We start from the raw sequence: 16,166 nt of genomic DNA on the forward strand, positions 1-16,166 counted from the left end.
GAGGCCCATTTCCATTTTAGCGGTTACGTAAATAGGCAAAATTTACGCTTCTGGGGCACTGAAAATCCGCGTGTAACCCACGAAGAGCCACTACACCCGCTCAAAGTCACTGTATGGTGCGCTGTATTCGCTGGAGGAGTCATCGGACCTTTTTTCTTCGAAGACGTCGCGGGCTAAACGGTTACTGTGAATGGTGAGCACTACAGAGCAATGATCAACAAGTTGTTTTTGCCGCAACTTGATGAATTGGGATTGGAAAACATGTGGTTTCAACAGGACGGTGCAACGGCACACACTGGACGTGCCACAACAGATATGCTGAAGGATGCATTTCCCGGGCGCCTAATCTCCCGTTTTGGCGAATTGCACTGGCCAGCAAGGTCGCCTGATTTGACCGCTCCAGACCTCTTTTTGTGGGGCTTTTTGAAGTCGTGGGCTTATGTCAACAAGCCTCAGACTCTTGCAGCTCTTAAAGACAATATCCGTCAAGAATGTGATCAACAAAGATCGGCCACTGGCCTTTAGAAGATCATGAGAGGTGCTTTTATTTCGCTAAAAAAAATTTGTATTTTCTAACTTATTTTGCTTGTGTGTTTTTGAAGCATATTATATAAAAAGAATTTTTTTAGTAATTGCAATGTTTGCAATTCAAAGCAATTCAAAGCCAAGTGGGCTAGATCACTTTCGTCTGATGAACAACAAGAATTCCTATAACACCCAGAAAAAAATGCTAGGACTACCATTTACAGATTTTCAATCAGACTTTCGGGAGCTACAAATTCTTGGCAATCACAAGCAAATATGCAAGGCAAGGACCTCGGACTAGGGACTGCGGACTCTGTAGCGAAATTATTTACAATTTACGGGTTATAATTGTTCCAACAATAGAAAACCGAGAATAGTTTTTATAGTTTTGGTCCACTTAAGAAGATTTTGATGCACTGCGTGCGAGCGGCAAGTTAAAAATTCTGCAGTGGTAAGGTTCGATATGTTGTTTGCAGAATCGAATACATTCTTCCATTTACGAGTACAGTAGTAGTAATTCTTTATTTATTTATAAATATTTCATCTTACATTTCAATAATTTTTACAATAATTCGTTTAAATATATAAATACATAAAGAAAGAAATAACAAATTTGAGGCAATAACAATGTTGTCTGTCACAACTCAAAAATTAAACTCTGCAATAAGAGAATTTCTATAGCGTAAGGCTGAGTATATAAAGCAAGTTAGTCTTTTCCAGTTATGGCCTCCTTCAGTACCGGACATCTTCCTAAGAAGTGCTGCATATTTTCTTCCCCGTTTAAATTTCAGAGGGTGCAGTACGAGTATATAGAAAACTTAATGTCTCACAACCACATTTCTTTCCACAGCTGCCTGCCCCTGTGATTTCGAAAATGTAAGATAATGTCTAAAGAGAGCAAGAATTTCCCAAATAAGTACGTGCATACACATACATAAAGGGTGTTTTTTTTAGAGGTTAGGTTTTCAAGTTGGCACTACTTTTTTCGTAGATGGTCTTTTTGACAGCTGTCACTTGATTTATGCTCAGTTTGGTTTGCCATTTCATAATGAATAGACTTACACCTGAACAACGTTTGCAAATCGTGCAAATTTGGGCCCAAAACGAGATGGCCACCGATCCCGATTTTCACAAGAAAATTTTGTTCAGCGATGAAGCTCACTTTTGGTTGAATGGGTATGTCAATAAGCAAAATTGTCGCATTTGGAGTGAACATAATCCACAAGCCATTGCTGAGACGCCGTTACATCCTCAAAAGTCACTGTTTGGTGTGCTCTATGGGCAGAGGGAATCATTGGTCCATATTTCTTTAAAAATGAAGCCGGCCATAATGTTACAGTAAATGGAGAGCGCTATAGAGCCATGATTAATGACTTTTTCGTGCCTGAATTGGACGATGTTGATGTGGACGACCTTTGGTTCCAACAAGACGGCGCTATTTGCCATACAGCCAACGCAACAATCGATTTATTGAAGGAAACTTTTGGTGAGCGCATTATCTCGCGCCGTGGACCTGTGGCGTGGCCTCCAAGATCGTGCGATATAACACCGCTGGACTATTTCTTGTGGGACTATGTGAAGTCGCTTGTCTACGCAGATAAGCCCGAGACGATTGACGTTTTGGAAGAGAATATTCGGCGAGTTATTGCTGACATACGGCCCCAATTGCTGCAAAAAGTGGTCGAAAATTGGGCCTCTCGGCTGGAATTTATTCGAGCCAGCCGCGGCGGCCACTTGCCCGAAATCATTTTTAAAACATAATGGCAAACCCTTATCTTTATAATAAAGCTAAATTCTTGGCCATAACATTAAATTATATATGTTTTATTTCATCTTGAAAACCTAACCTCTAAAAAAACACCCTTTATATCTGCACGGTACTTTCACAAAAGTCGAACACTCAAACAGCAAGCGAAAGAACGGAAAAATTGCTTCAATAGGAAATCAAACACAAGAAACTTTTAACGCAAACTCAAGTAAGAAATTATTGCCTTGTAATTTTCTGCAGTTAGTTGCTGTTGTTGCATTCGAATGTAGGGCACAATCACGTCGAAAGTGATTACAAAGTAGCGATTTGTTTTGTTGCCACACGAGCTAATACCGTTAATGATTGCCAAATAGCAAAACAACGCACAAATATTTACTTTCCAATTTTCCCATACACATATAGTTGCATGCCTATGAGCGCATTCGCAAATACATAGATATGTACACTTTACTGAATGCAGGAATGCTATAGTTAAGTTTGCGAGTGACTTCTGGGGTGACTGTTCAGATTGCAGGGATGCATTTTTCTGTTTTGTGGTTTTCTTTTGTGCTGATTTCAGCAACGGTAATGGCAAAATCATTCACTTTGGCACTATTTGCAATTGATGATAGTCACACCAGCAATAAGATGCATTAGAGAAAGCGCAAACTACGATCGAGTTAAAGTCACATACCAAAATACATATAAATTTTCCAAGAAAACATTGCAATAGAAATAGATATTTTATTCTCTTTTATTGGCTGTATGACCACCTAAGCAAGTTTGACTGAGTTCTTAGAGAATATTGTTTATTCGAGATTCAGTTGTGCGGCCAGAACTAAATATCTTTTTTGAAATCACTGAAAAGCAAATGATGGAGAATCGATCTGCCTCATTTACTCTCCAACAGCTCATAAATTTTCACTTCTAAAGCAATTGATGAAGCTATCTAAGCCTTTTTAACATAGCCAGACAAGTTTTAAGTAGATTTTGGAAATTATTTTATATTGTGTCTATATCCGTGTTGAAATTTTATTTAAATAATTATTAGATTTTCCCGACCATTTTGTAATAATCCATTGCAAAAGTCAATTATTTTTGTTGTTTGCCCTTTTGAAACTTAATGTCCGTCAAAATACTAGCTTGATGAGAAAATAAGAAACTTAGTATGCGTCAATCTACAATTCCACGACCATTTGAAATTTTTCCTGGATAACTTTTACTGTTGCACGGTGTAATCTATCAATCAATGCCTTCGCACTTACAGCAATCATAGTCTATTGCGTTCAGTGGTGCAGCCTCTAAAATAATCCCTCCTCCTCTTTGCGGGAGACTCCCTTCCCGGAACTACTTTCTGCATTACTTCGAGAGGGCTCAGAATGGCGTCCATAAAATGTACCAGTTCTATTCACCCACGTCTGGGTCCATCATATTTGCTTCTTATGTTTATGTCTGTGAGTTTTAGCTGTGTCAAAGTTTATCGTTTTTTTCCGTAATAAGTCTTTAATGTATCTTTTAACCGCCATCCAGCTGTCCTCGCGTTTAATCATTTTACTGATTATATTGGTCGCCGATCTGCTCCTCGAGCTATCTGTCGTGTGTTCGGCATCATCGCCCGGTGATTCGCAGTATATGCACCTGGGGTCGCTTACCTTATCTTACCAATAGTGCACTTACCCGAAATTCTTTTGAATATATTTGGAATGTGTTGCGCTGTCCATCTTCCACTTGGTTCAGTGTCTCATCGGCTTTGCCACTGCTACATGGCTTGGCATCTCCGTTCCGTGGCACTAGTGGTGGCGTGTTTTTTCTTGGAATCCCACACATCTATTTATCTGGAGCCATGAGTTCGACAGTTATCTCCCCGCTGATCACAAAAACGGCTGCTCCTGAAACAGTGCAGTAGGCTAAAATATCTCAGAGTGCCGCTGTTCGTTGTACAGCCTCTACTGCCTTTTTCAGCATTTCATCTTATTAACTTTGATTGTAAGTAGCGTCATTAGCTTCCACATTTCGTTTTACTTAAATGACGGTAAGTCTACTATTCATTAGAATGCTTTATAGCGTTATTGGATTAGGAAACCGTATGCAAATTTTAGATTCCTCATGAAATGTACCCAAAGTCCTTTGCAATGGTTATCAGCGAAAATGGAAGGCCTCTCATAGGTTTTGAAAATGTTTCATTCGATAAAGTTCACATGGCTGGCGAGTTTTAGGCTGAAAGGAATCCACCACAAAATAAACAATTTCACAATTCATAAAACATAGTTCCAAACCATAAGCTAATAAACATTATTATTATTATTATTATTAGAAGGTCATTACGCACTGCGAAATTTAAGATTTATGTTCCTTCTCCTATTAAACGGTACACGAGCGGTTTTGGATGGGTTAATGGAAAGCGTTTTTTTTTTCGTGCACCATTTCTTTATTATTGTCAGGGCTTGCTGCATGCGATCCGAAATGGTAGTTTAATATATAAACTACTAGGTCATCATCGTAACCCTGAGTGTGAAAACCTAGGCTCTTCAGTTTGTGGAGAAGTTCATCTATAACTATAGTACACGAAAGAGGAGAGAGTACGCCTCCGTGGGGGAACACCTTGTAGCCTTGATCGATTTGATTGTTCTTCCTAGTTCAGTGCTGATTGTCCTAGACTTCAACATGTATATTATCCTTCTAGTGATGGGTTCAGGTACCACCTTTAGATATAGAGCATTATAGATTGCCTCATAGGAAGTTTTATCAAAAACTCCTGATATGTCAATAACTGCACATAGAGGTATCTGTTTGGACTCAAAAGCCTTTTCAATAACTGTTACCAGACTGTGTACTGCAGTCTCAGTGGATTTTCCCTGTTGATAGGCAAATTGAAGTCGATGCAGTGGGAAGTTGGCTAAGTTGTTTTCCCTTATATACTAATCTAATATACTATCTTTTCCATTGTTTTAAGGAATGAGTTGAAACTAATTAGTCTGTATTATTTTGGCAATTGTTCGGGTTTTTCCCTACCTTTGGAATAAATACAACCTTGACCTCAGCCCATTTTATAGGTAAATATCCTAGCAGTAAGCTTGCTAGGATAATGTGCTTTGCACTCTTCCCTTCAGGTCCAGGAGATTTGAATGTTGATATCGCCCATTGTGCCCGCTTTTCATGGAATAGCTTGTTTGCTAGTTTTAAGTTATCGACGCTCACAGATGTAGAAGTTTCTGCCGGCGCAGAGACCTCGTCTAGCACTAGTGATCCAAGGAAGTGAGGGTCCAGCAGAAGTTGACTGGTTTCCTCTGAATTTCTTGTGTAGCTAACATCTGGCTTTTTCAGGGGTTCCTGTAAGTTGTCATTTGTGGTTTGGTCGCACCTACGTCAAACCTATTATGTATGTAATCCGACATAGATTTTTTTTCTGACACATGCCAATTTGAGACTTCGGACAAAGCTTTATGACTCGAGAGAGGATGTCAAGGACTTCTCCTCTAATTGCATTAATGAAAGTCGGTGCGTTGCCTCGATTTAGGGTAGATATATTATACCTAAGCACAAATTCAAGAAGGTATTCCGCCACGCTGTGTGGTGTCCATTTGCATCCCAACAGAGGATCCACGGGAGATATTTTTTTTGTTAGTATTCCACTAGGGATATAACCTCCCTTGTTGGTGTAGTAACCTCATATCCTGGAAGGTAAGTGAAGGCAAGTACTACCTCATGATCACCTTTGCTCGTTGGCACTTTTACCTGAATCGCCATCAGATCTTCTGTAATAAACTGTGAAATTGGGATAAAAGTTAGTTGATTATTTATTATGAACGTTACTCTGGGGTGGTCATTGTTGGCAGCATATAAACGTTCTGGAGTCCCACAAAGACTCCTTTACATACCCATGCTTCTTGAATGAACGCTACATCCAAGAGTTCTTGGTTAAATCTCCTCGTAAGCACATCCGAGACTGCTTTTGTGTGATGGAGATTTATTTGAAGGTATCCGAGTTGCCTTCTGCTGTTACAAGGGTTTTGGATTGACCAGGTCATTTAGTGATCCTTCATTTGGGAATGGCTGCCTTTTTCTTGCCTCGGTTGCTTTTCAGCAAGACTACTTCCTCAGCAGACATCTGGTCTCCTTTTCGCGCCTTGTTATGGCTGTGCGCTTTTTCATCGGTCTGCAGCGGGGGATGCATGTGAAAGCTAATAACCATTGACTGGGAACTCAGATTTGTACAAGATTTTTGTGTTTTGTTTCTGATACTTTCTGAAAAGTTTTTTTCGACAAAAATTGTATAGATTGACAAAAGAAGCGTGTATATCGTCCCCTTAGTATAACAATAGCCTATGTGCTCATAGGCTATTATTTTTTTATTGAATTTTTGGATTCTCCATCGTCGATTTTATATGTGGTCAAAATTTTGTCAAATTCTAGTTCCACAAAGTGGGTCAAAACGTCAGTCAAAAAATAATAAATATTTACAGACATAACGAGATTTGAGTGAGATCTACTTTCGACAAAAAGTTTGAAATTCATTTTCTCAAAACATCAAAAAATGTATAAGCTATTTTAATACTAAGGGGACGATATATGCCAACATATAAAAAAAAAATTGTAAAAATAATTTTCCAATTGCGACAAATCAAACATGAGTGAAATAATTATGAATCTTAATACAAATTTTTATAGAAAAATTAATTAAACAAAACATAGTCAAAACTTATCAGTATGTGGCGTCCTTATAATCCTGTCACTCACTTTATATGTTATTTATAATTTGATGGCTACTTTATATTACAAGTATATCCCTAGCTCCGCGGTGGACAATCTGGTAAAGATGTGCCCTCTAGTGGGTTCGGAAATACAGTGGAAAGTTCGGCAATATAACCAAATATACGAAAACTTTCCAATTTTTAGAAATAACAAACAACAAATTAAAATTTCCAGTAACCAAAAATTTCTTGATTTCAAAAAAGTTTCAGCTTAAGCAAACACATGAAAGCTAGAAATTGTGTCAATGAATATGCACACAAAATTGTATTTTTAGGAACACCATCAACCGCATTTTGGTTGTTTTGTAAATCGTAAATTGAACATTTATTTATACTCAGATAAACTGAGCCGCATGCGACCGCAAAATGAATATAGTTTTATTTTAACTTTTACATTTGTATGCACATACATTGGTATGTAAAAGCTGCATGTGCTGGAAAGTATGAATCAACGTGCAGGCATGTGGAAGCTGATCGAATAAAATCAGTATGAAAGCCATTAACCAAAAACGTAACGCGTTAGATATCTCTCTATGCAGAAAAGTAAGCATGTAGCGATTATGTATCTAAGTGTGTACGTACATTTGCAGGCATGTATCATTCACGCTGCTGCTGCTACTGGTCGTAAGCGTAAGAGCGCCATAACGCGTATGCCGCCAAATGTCGTAAAACTATATGAGGAATTGTGGTTGGCAGGCGCATGTATCATGTGTGTTTGTGTATGAGTGTAGATGTGCTACACACGTTACAAAATTTAGTCGATGAACGAAATTAGATTCATTGCACTGTGTTCCCTTACAAAACAATTTGTGAGATTGTACACATTTGATAAATGTATGTGAGCGAGGACTTATTCTTGTTTGGCTGCTACTAAATCCTAGACAGTTTCTTCATATACAGTTTTTACATGTATATATGAATTGTCCAAAAATTCTTGAAAGAGTTTTGTGGCAAAGAGTTGCCTACTACTCAGACGTCTACTAGCAAAACCTTTGCCAGATGTCCTGTGCCGCCAATGTTTGGAAATTAAGAGAGCCCAGCACTACCTATTAGGTGTTTCCATGCATGTCTCTCATACGTATCTCTGTTTATGTCCTCAATATAAATTCCGAATGGGAGTCATAGCATACTGTGGGTATAATGCCCTTGCGGATCTAAAAAAGTTTATAAGTTTCGAAGGGCGTATTCACAATAACTCACCAGAATAAATCGCAATTGAGTAAACTGTTTGTGAGTTCATATCGGGAGTGCATTAGTTATACCCTGTCGGGAATTTCGTAGTCGACTACGGAAATAGCTAACTTTTAGCTCATCGCGATACCGTTAACTCTTTTGGTTTCAAAATCTTTCAGAAATCATGATGAATTCACCCAAATACAATAAATATACAATACTGCCGACTGTCCCCAAAATGCACCTTCATCATCTAAATTTAGAAATGTGATTAGTAATAAATAATATTTAGCGAAGCGATGTTTGTCTTAAAACTAGTGTATATATTTAAAGCTAGGCTGATATCAAAGAACCAATATAGCATTATAACAGAGATATTTTTACTTACTTTACATTCTGTTAAGAGAGAGAGGCATTTAGTTGGAAGGGCATCGGACAAATTTCTCAAATTCCAATATATTTAGCAAATGAGGCCTTACATTTATAGGTGATTTCATGGCAATCTACGTAAGTTATGGGTCAGAGTACAGCAGAGGACAGTGCAATTATAGATCCGCAAGAGAAAATGATGCTGGATCGGCTATGTTCTCTTCGCAGAGAATGGCGACATAACAAAAGTCACGATTGATTGGAACCCTCAAGGAAACCGCAAACGGAGAAGACCAGCGAACATCAGGCGAAGACTGCTGGAGTCGAAAATCCGCGGCATGCGCTTTAGGTGGCATGAAGTTAAGAGATTATCGCAAAACAAAACCGAATGGAAAAAATTGGATTTATATTCCACACAGTAACTCTAAGAATTTATGAACGTAAGTTATATATATGAAATTAGCTATACCGTTCAGATTTAGAGGACTTACGCATAGACCTAACAGCGTAAATATATAAAAACTGCGAGTTCTGAAACAGGCTCTGAAACGCAAACTATGTGTTTCAGATAAAGTTTGAACAAATATATTGTATTATTAAGCCCAAATCTTAAAATTCATATGGTTGCATTAAAAAGAAACAGTGAAATATGTAGAGTAAAATAAGGAATCTCAGACCGCCATCAGAAAACAATTTTTCTATCATTTTGGTGGTTCAATCGGCTACGACGGCCCCCAAATTCAAAACAGAAATATTGATAATACAAAACAAAGATATTATTATATACTAGTTGACCCGGCGAACTTTGTTCCGCCCTAGAGGTAATAAAAAAGCAGACTTTTGATTTTATTAAGTTAATTTTTTTATTAATCAAGTATTTCAATGAAGCTTTAATAGATGCACTCTTCAGTTAAGCACCTTGTGGTCACGACATTTTTTGTTTTATTATCAGGTACAAGAACAAACAACGCAAATGGTTTTCCGACCCGTGAACAAGCAGTTTATCTGCTCTGATCACGACTTTGCGTTCCAAAGCACTCTTGCATTGATCCCTTGACGTCGATCATGTTGTTTTTCCATGTTGCCCATGAAGTATATTTGTAGAAATTTATGCTGTGCATCTTCGAGAGGTTGCAATGATCCAATTCGATGGTGAATCTGTCCTTGTATCTACAATATAAAAAGCAAAGTCGGTATTTTTTATTTATAAGCACTTTTTCTTATAATCAGCAAACATCATACATATAAATAATTATAGTAAGTTCAAAAATAAATCAATAAATACCTTGAATGTCGGATTAAATCCTCGTTCTTCGATTATGTCTGCCCCAAATGAGGTCATTTGGAAACAACCATTGTATTTTTGAGTGTTTGCAAGAAAATTACGTGATTCTGGTATTTCGCCACAATGAATGCTATGGCTCAGGTGGCGGATTCAATAATGGCAATATCACTCTTCCACTAAGGCAGCCCAATCCGGGCGTTTCTCCTGAAAACTTCAATGCGCCACAATACTCGCAAACAACGTTCATTGGCGCAATGCAAACGCTAGGATGCAAGCAGTAATCGGTGTTGCAATCATATCGAAACGCTGCTCGATTCATATCAACACTTGTTAATTCTCTTCTTAAGCGTCGAAAATTATCTACTTGTTGATCTCTGCTATTCCCTCGACGATTTCGCATTGCCAACCGAGCCGTTTCACGGGCTGCCTCGCTTTGTTCTTGTGATTGAAAAGAACGAAGTCGAGCCATACTAACGCGACGCTCTTCACGGGCAATTCCATGTGCTTCAGTCGTTCCATTCGCAATGTTTCGTATCCTTCTTGCATTATGGCTTTGTCGGGAAACATTCGATCGTCTTGGTCGCGGCATTGATAATGATGATTCAAGGAGAATACAAATTACTGTGATTATATATTTCTGACAAAATTTATATTATCAAATTTTCTACTTAACCATAGACAAAATTACGTTTAGCTGTCATTTGCGTTTTGTTATTCCATATCAGATGCGTTTTTGTTATACCACATTTAATAGTGACTTCATGGAAACGCGTTCGAATGGGATAAAAAGTAACCTATGTCCGTCTCCTAGTTCTAGCCTACCTCTCCACTAATTTTCAGCCAAATCGGTTCAGCCGTTCTCGAGTTATAAATAGTGTAACTAACATGACTTTCTTTTATATAAATAGATTATATGGAATAAGTTTTTTTATCATAACATGGTAGATAATTTCATGACAATTATTTTATGAATATGGTATCCGAAACATGTCCGCCGCGGCTATGAGCCGATCCAATTTTTGACCACTTTTTCGAATAAATCTGGTCTTATGGCGTCAATATTGGCTTCCAATGCTATTTTGTCGGCATACGCCAATGACTGAACAAAGCGTCATGAAAATATATCCAGAGGAGTTAAGTCTCACAAACGAGGGGCCAGGGAACAGGACAACTTCTGAAAAGAAAGTTGTAACCAAATTGGTTTTGCAATAAATTGATTATTATGCGCGCTGTATGGCAAGTGATTTATGACCTTCGCGAACACGATGAGAAATGATGCCTATATATTAATATGAAGCAAAGAAAGGAGTGGGTGGCTCCGGGAGATACGCCAAAGCCGGTAGCCAAGCCGGACCTTTATCCAAAGAAGATGTTGATATGTGTTTGGTTTTCGACTGAAAGGAACTGATCGACGTATTCAAACCAAACACCTTCACAACAACGCCATTCCTCATGATGCACAAGTCGTACCTTTGATAAATATATACTATATGAATGAGGTTTGCACTGACCGATTACCATCTTTCCCGCACCCTACCAAGCCATATGACGGGCGTTACCTTCGATAGATAGACAGATATATGAATGAGGTTTGCACTTCCATCTCATGGCCTTTTGTGCCCTCCACTCATCACAATACCGCATCCAAGCCTAGTTCCCTTATTAAACTCAAGATAGAGCTGGGTTAGATTGAGCGTATGTACGTTTCCTCTGGCTGTAATTGGCCAATATTTTTCAATCTTATCCGCGCTATAACGCTGCATTCTAGGAGAAGGTGCCTTCGATAACAAAAACCCTTAGAAACTTGCCCAACAACTTCTTTGACAGACCAGGAGATTTTTGGCGGAACGGCAACAACCAACTGGTCGAGAGGTGGAAAGAGGTTGTAAAGAGCAACGGCGAAAAATAAATGATTAACTTATTGATATAATTATTGTTTTTTGTTAAAATAAAAGTCTTCGGTAAAAACGCTACGATCCCCAATCCAATATAAAGTGAGTGACATAATAATAAGGACAACCTCTACTTATATCTTTAACTGTATTATTTTTTCAAATTAATTAAAACAAATTTTTTTATAAAAAATCGATTTTATTCTAACAAAAACCACATAAATCCAAGTTTCAGCTTTTGTGTAAAATTTTTAAACATTCAGCCACATTCTAGAACATTTTTGTGTATGCAGTTTTGTAACACGGTACAATTAAGAGTGATGAAGGGTAAGTTTAAGATTCAAAATTTTCGTTGATTTTAGATAATTATTTTCTTTGGCGATGTTACGCATTTTCTTCATGTAAAACAATACTGCGCATCCGTTATCTCAAAAAATGGGCAACACTGTCAGAAAGAGAAATTGTCAAAAATAAATGAAAATTTTGAGAAAATTCAAACTTACACTTTCTTACTTAAATTGTTTTCCTATAAAACAGCATATCCAAATTTTTGTTCGGTACTTCCATTAAAAAGATTGAAATGTTAATGAAAAATCGATTTTTAATAAATTTTATACAAATTTGAAATCTCGGTCTAAAATGATCTTTGTTTTAGAAGAAAATATATTTTTATAAGGAATAATTTTTGTTATAAAATAAATACAGAAAAAGTTAAAGCTTCTTATTATATGTAGAGCTTATCACTAGTAGTTCACACACACCTTTTGTAGTTCACTTGTTCACAAAAAAGTAAAGAATAGAAAAAGCACCAAAAGCAAATATAAGTTCGCTCTATTCAACAGAATAAAATTTTAATCATAGCAACCACATACAAAGGGCGGTCGCCGTAGTCGAATGGGTTGGGGCGTGACTACCATTCGGAATTCACAGAGAGAACGTAGGTTCAAATCTCGGTGAAACACCAAAATTAAGAAAAACATTTTTCTAATAGCGGTCGCCCCTCGGCAGGCAATGGCAAACCTCTGAGTGTATTTCTGCCATGAAAAAGCTCCTCATAAAAATATCTGCCGTTCGGAGTCGGCATGAAACTGTAGGTCCCTCCATTTGTGGAACAACATCTAAACGCGCACCACAAATAGGAGGAGGAGCTCGGCCAACCACCCAAAAAGGGTGTACGCGCCAATTATATATAATATATATAACCACATACAAAGAAAACATGTTCAAAAGCACCTTTTAAGTTTTTGTCAAGCGACTGTAAGTCACTTACATTACTAACTTCTGAAATGTTCCATACTATATAGAATTCAGAGTGGTCGCGAATTGGGCGCACTCTTCCTGCGGGCATCACTGCATTTCTGTTTGCCTGTTCAGCACTGCTTGCCATCACCACGTCACATACACACCATACATATACCAACATACCAGTATAATTGCGCTTGTGCTTGTGTGCAAGTAGTTAACAGTCCGGCACACGCGCTGGCCATGCAAGTTAGCTTGGCTATCTGTCGTTCTATTTCGCGTAGATTTGCTTTGCGCTTGTTGAAAGTTTTTCTACACACAAATCGGTATTGTGTGCACCATGGATTAGGGAAAATATACAAAATTTACTAGCATCCGCAAGTGGTGAGAGGAACTCCCTGTGGCCAATGTGGAAGTGTGTAAAGTTGCACCGTATTCAGCATACGAGTATTCAGTTCACTAACTTCAATATCAGTATTTTATGGCGAGTTTTATATGTTACGTATGTGTGCGGGCACGTGTGTGTGGATTGTATACAGCAGTATCGGTATTTACATTTTGGTTTACATTTCACAACCACTATCGTTTTGGCAACTACTGCATGCGTGCATACATGTATACACACATACATATGCACGTGCATCCAGTCGTACGCTTCCTTCCACTCTTAACTATGCTCCAATGTACGAGTATTGCTCTTTGTGTTGGCGTTATTAAAAGCTATCTGCTATCTTGTCTGTTTGCTTATACAAACACACTTATGTTTTAGAGCGCTCATAACTTTTTCAATTTCAATACGCTTTCGATGGAATTTTAGAAAGTTTATCCCGAATAACAGCGTGCATAAGTAATGTTGTTGTATTTTTCTTCTCTTTGCGATTTTGATTTTACATACGCATACCGAAGTTGCTGGTATTACGAAACACTTCTGTCCGGAGAAGCGAATTTTTTTGAGTATAAGTGAACTCAACTAAAAGCTTGATTTGATCAGTTTTTGAATGATTTCGTTTTTTTATTTACCATAGCCAGATTCATATTAAATTTAATTTTTTCTACCAGCCATATATTTGAAGGCTTTCACTAGCCTAGCAGCTAAATAAAAAAGTTTAGGCAATTTTTTACGATAGATATAAAATAGCGGAATAAAATTATTATGTGATAATACATCAACTAGGTTTTTCACCCGGCATTAATTGGATATTACCACTAATCGGTAATATGTACCAAAATATTTCAGACACAAGGGCTCGTGGAAGATTGAATAAATATAAATACAAAGCGCTTCTTTTTCAATGAACTACATTTTTTTTCCTTGCTCACTCCTCTTGCGAGCACAGGGCCTCGTTGGTTTCTTTAATCTATTTGGTTTCTGACAGGGTAGCAGAATAGCCCACCGCTATCAGTCCTAAGTAGTGGGAATGCCCATCTGTTGTTGCTTAGAACAACGCCTTTTTACTGCTTGGAGCACGATCTGTGTGTCACATTTTTCACATTTTTTATGTGTTTCACATTTTATTTTGCGTATCATCCTTGCGCAGGGGCCATGCTAATCGTTCCAATTTTAGTATATATTCACCGAAGCGAGAAAAATTTTAGTATATGTTCTGCCGAAGCAAGAATGTTCTGCAGAAGCAATGAACATAATAAGGAATATACTCGGAATCAGAAGCACTAAGATTACTGAGATCAGAATAGCTGCAACAATTATGTCTTTCATCAAATTTCCACCTTTTGTCGCCGTCTTTTTAAAACCATGAGCTTAGATTTCCGACATTAAAAAGTCGTTTATCATAGCGCGATAGCTTTCGCCATTTACTGTTACAGTGGCGCCAGCCACGTCTTTGACGAAATATGGGCCGAGGATTTCTCCACCTCAACGATTGGCTTTCATGGATGTAATGGCTGTTCCTTAATTCTTTTCAGTTTCTCTTCTGCCCGAATACGGAAATACGTAGCGATTAATCCAAAAATAAGCCTCATCGCTGAACATAATTCGGGTCCCAAAATGGGAATCTTCGGTGAGTTTTTCAAGAGCCCAACGAATGAAATTATCACTCTTTGGTAGATCGGCTGGCTTCAAATCTTGGACCAGCTGTAATTTTTAAGCTTTCAAACTACGATCTTTGCGTAAAAACGCCCAAGTAGTGCCATAAGATAGGCCAACTTGCTGAGATCGACACCCCATCGATTCTTTCAGTCTTCAGCAAAACTCTCATTTACGACCGGAATATTCTGTTTATTTCGGACTGTACGTGATCTAATCGTCGAGTATCTTCCAATACTGTAGAAATAATACCAATTTTGCGGGTGGTTTGCAATCGGTAGGACGGTTATGTACACCATAAGTTGGCCTGAGTAATGAAAACTTTTCACAGAGCGTCGAGTTTCGTAATATTTGTACGACTTGTAAACGTTGTGAGGCGTAAGTCTTTCCATGATGAAATGTCAACGAATACTGAAAAGGATTATGTGTTTAGCTTGACAGCAGTCGCGTGTGATCTGTCAAAAAAACACCTATTGGAAAAGTGCCTCCAATCTGATCACCCTTAATATTTTGTCCAGAAAACTACTACTGCTGTTTCCCAAAATGTCCTACCAATTTTTTTACAATAAGTTCAGCTGAGTCCGCTGATGAAAATCCAAGTCAAGAAAATTTGAATGCAGCTTTTTAGAAAATTTAACGAACAACTGCTCATACCTGTACTTACCATACCATACTTTTCGGAAAATTTTCTAATTAATTTTTTTTCTTATCCTCCTACAAGTAGAACCACTAAATGTGCGACCAGACTTAAAATATTAAGATGATTTTTATTTTTTTTAATGACAGGATAATGTCTCAAAAATATTGTGTTAAAATTTCAAACCAATCGGAGCAAAATTGACGAAGTTTCGACTACTTGAGCGATCGTTGCTCCCATAACTGTTCGACTTTAAATCGTTTTTCTGAAACTTACTATTTTTGAGGCCCGTGTATACTAGAACTCAAAATCCTACTGAACAATAGTTTTGTTATTTTGCACAGTGCTTCTTTATTTTTCTTGTTCAATTTGCCATTGTTCAGCAAGAAAGCCAAATACATTCGGTCACGAAAGTACCGGGAATTCTGCAATAAAACGGAAAATAATTATTTAATCCTCAAAATTTATTTTTTTGCCTTTAAAATAGGCTTCATTCGAAGC

At 37.7% G+C, this 16,166-nt stretch overlaps 1 pseudogene; it reads right to left on the minus strand.

Moving 5' to 3' along the window:
- Positions 1-14,473: 14,473 nt before the first annotated feature.
- Positions 14,474-14,570, minus strand: LOC128868994 (U6 spliceosomal RNA; annotated as a pseudogene).
- Positions 14,571-16,166: the final 1,596 nt, after the last annotated feature.

This window comes from Anastrepha ludens, chromosome 6, assembly GCF_028408465.1.
Source record: "Anastrepha ludens isolate Willacy chromosome 6, idAnaLude1.1, whole genome shotgun sequence".
NCBI classification, from domain to species: Eukaryota; Metazoa; Arthropoda; class Insecta; order Diptera; family Tephritidae; genus Anastrepha; species Anastrepha ludens.